This window comes from Silene latifolia, chromosome Y, assembly GCF_048544455.1.
Source record: "Silene latifolia isolate original U9 population chromosome Y, ASM4854445v1, whole genome shotgun sequence".
Taxonomy (NCBI): Eukaryota; Viridiplantae; Streptophyta; class Magnoliopsida; order Caryophyllales; family Caryophyllaceae; genus Silene; species Silene latifolia.
The window spans coordinates 227995656-227999509 of NC_133538.1; positions in this window are offsets into that span (position 1 = coordinate 227995656).

Genomic DNA, 3854 nt, shown 5'->3' on the forward strand with positions numbered 1-3854 from the left:
GTGATTACATACTAAAATTTCATGGACAGAAACTAAGTCTAACTAATTTTAACAAAAATACCTCCATTTAATCTATTTTTATCATGTAAAATTCATAAAACATGCAATATAAAACACTTTTATACGAAATTTTACATATAATAAGTAAAATATGCCTGTGAGGTCGTGTTAAAATTTCAAGGTCAGAATCATAGTCTAACATATTTTAGTATTTAAAAGTCATTTTACCAAATAAAATGTAATAAAAATAAATTAAAGAGCAATATTTATACCATAAATCACCAAAATGACCTAAAATCAATTTAGGACCAGAATGTTATTCATGCAAAAATTTCGTGGTATTCCTCATAAATCAAAAATTTCTAGTTTTATATGTTAACATTTTAGCTCGGAAAAACAATAACCAATTATGCATGCAACGACCATTGCTTTGATACCAATTGTAAGATTCATTCATCTCTTATTAGACATTTCTAATAACTATATATGTTTAGTTTATTCATAAACTAATAAGATCTTATGCATGCATAACATTATTAAAACAAAGTAAGAAGAAATCAATCAAGTTACAAGGAGGGCCGAAATGGGTATTCTAATTTGGACACCTTCCAAATTAGTCTTCTTAAGAAAATCCTAGTGCTCCAAGAAAACCTTAGATTCAATAATAGAATCTACTCCTCAAGGATTTGTACCAAGATAATCACCCTTAATACATATACTAATTTGAATACTAGAATTAGTATATGAGCCCTTAAAATAACAACTAATATTATTATTTACTACTACTAGTAATGGTACAATAATATATTGGAGGTTTTGTGAGATTATTTTTCTAGTGTGTTCACAACAAAAACTAGAGAGATGAATAAATTATCAATCTCATAATGTATATAGAATGAATTGTGTGAATTAGAAGAGAAAAACTCTCCCAATTCACAAGGGGTGGCCGGAATGGTCTAGGGTAGAATGCCCAATGCTTTTTCAAGTTTCTCTTTTCAAGAGTCTAGGCATGAAACCCTATGATTAGTAGGGTATGATTGTGTTCCCTTCAATTAAATAAACACAACACAACTAACTCCCTATCCACCCCCATTTACACGGCACCCTAATGTTAATAAGGGTCCATTTTAAGTTTGTCAATTGTTCAATTTGTGTAGTGTGACATATTGGGCATGTTACTAGACATGTTATTAAATAAATCATTTTTAACTTATTAAAAATCATTATATAAACAAAATAAATCACATACAAAAATTAACTAGTAATTCATGATTACATGTACTTAAAATGAGTCATAGAATTATAAATCACAACAACTTGTATTTATAATAAACCATTCATTCTTATTTAAATTGTTTCATAAACAATAACAAAACCTAAGTAATAAAACAATTTAATTACTTAGCACAAATCTTATTTAATCAAATTACAATAAGATACGTATTCTCACTCACAAAATCATTTGTTCAATTTTAAGAAATTAATTAACTTGTATCAACATACAATTAATTAATTAATCAATGAAGAGTGTTACCCTAGAGGTATGACCTTAAGGGATCAACTGATCACCACCGTCATACGACAGTAATGTCAAGCTCTAGTCAGCCAACCATTACTGATTAATGTGGATTAGTTGACAATAAAATATAACAGTCCCTCATGCATTCTTATTATGAGATTTAAACATGTGATCGCATTATTGTCTTGGACACATCCTCCAACAGTTTGTCTCTCCTATGACCATCACATCATCCCAGAATCAGAGTCAGAGTCAAAATTACCCTTCTCCCTTGGTCCGTTCACTTCGGGTTCTTCAGAGTTATCTTCTAGGTCTTCCGTGTTATTACTACTAATAACTAGTACTATCTTAGTCGTCTCTCCTTTATCTTCGGAGGACGTATCCTCAAGGTCAACAACGTTGTTTACATGACTACATTGACCAATTCGAACTGTTTGGTAGCATAGTAATTCTTCCAGTAATAGAACTGATGCCCTAACCTGCCTTTTATATCCTCGTAGGTTATATCGGCACATAGCTAAGACCGCCTTCAAATTCAGGATTCTCAAATATACGCCGGTCATGTGCGGCATACTGTTTCATGTAATAACTCTTAGCTCCACCTAGTGGACCAGTTTCGGGAAGAGTACTAATAAAGGTAAAGGCTCTCAGATAAGTGTAAGTCAAATACTCCCCATCCCAACGTTTCCTATAGGCTTCCATATGTTCTTCTAATTGCTGACAGTGTATATCAAAGTCTATCCCAGGATACATGTAAAATTCTTCATGGATCAGTCTTAAGGGGATTCTTCCTAGATAAAGAACATTTATATAAAAGAAGTCAGGACTTAGCATAGTACATGTTTACATATAGACATATCAAATAGTAACAGAATTCTTATGACTTGGATATTTACATGTCATGTTTGATATCGCGTATTCAAACAATTTGCAAACATATTTATAAAATAGACGGTTCACAAGTTCTGACAACTATAACCTTCACTGTCATCGCATACTCCACACATGCTAGTGGGTTAACATACTTTTCATATTGCTTAAACATACGATCAGCACATGGAAATAACGCTTTGTATATTTTTTTTATGTGGTCATGGGTGAAGGAGATGGGGGGGGGGGGGGGGAGCATATAAATAATGTTGCTCAGCCTGCTAGTGTTCTTCTGAGTGGTCCTATGGAAGTGGAGGCAGGGAGTGAGGGTGGGCAGGGTCAGCAGGAGGGACGACCAGGGGAAGGGGGATGGTTAATGAGGGAGGGGATTAATGCTCATGCTAATGCTAATCAGGAGGTTTATTTCAGTGCTGGGGAGGAGTTTGAGGGATCAGGGGATCAAAATGCTGGGGGTCAAGATTTTCTACAGCAGGTTCAGGCTTCTGATCCTTATGTTATTTTCTCTGGGTTTGGTCATCTTAGGAGGGATTTGGATCGTGATTTGCGTCTTCAAGAGGCTATTCTGAACCGAGTGGAGAGTGATGTTGAATGGGGTAGAGTGTATTATATGAGCAATACATACCCTACCATTGGAGGGATGCAATTAGCTTGTTTTTATGGAGGCACTTGACCAAAATTATGAATTTTTTCTCGAGATATCACACTATACTCGTAGATGAGTATGTTGGTGAAAGATTTAGTCGAAGCGAGGCTTACACCAGAATTGTATATCTTTATTTACGGCTGCCAAAAAAAAAACGCTTTGTATATTAGAATGCAAGGTTTACTTGTCATTAAACACACATTCGCAAGTACTACAAAACATACTGCCATTTCGAAAAATCACCAATAAATAATCACTTAACCAAGTTCTGAGCTATTATAGTTTTTAGAAGATATAGAGAGTCACCAAAAGGAAGACTTGGAATTAAGTCCAAAATGCAAAGAATCTATTTATGAGAATTTTCACAATCCAATTGGTGCAATCAGAATTCTAACAACATTTTATCGTAACTCAAGGTTAACTTGCAAAAATCATAATTAAATAATAGCACAACCATTTTAAGTAAAGTTTACCAATTCAAAAACGTCTACGAATATACTAAAAAAAAGAGTTGGAATCACTTGAAAAGCATCCATACATATCAAATGGTAATTTTTCCAAATTGTGGGTCGAAATTAGCACGGTGCAGTAACATTCTGACCACTACTGACTAAAACATTCATGTCTCTTAAACCATAACTTATTTTAGCATGAAATCAACGTTAAATGAAAGCTAACACTCAAGGCTACCACATATTAAAAATTAATTCATATAGGTTAACCATGTTGAAAATGGTAGTCCGAAAAATAATTAAGGGAAAAAAATCTAAGAAAAAATTCATGTTCCCAAGGTTTATTCTT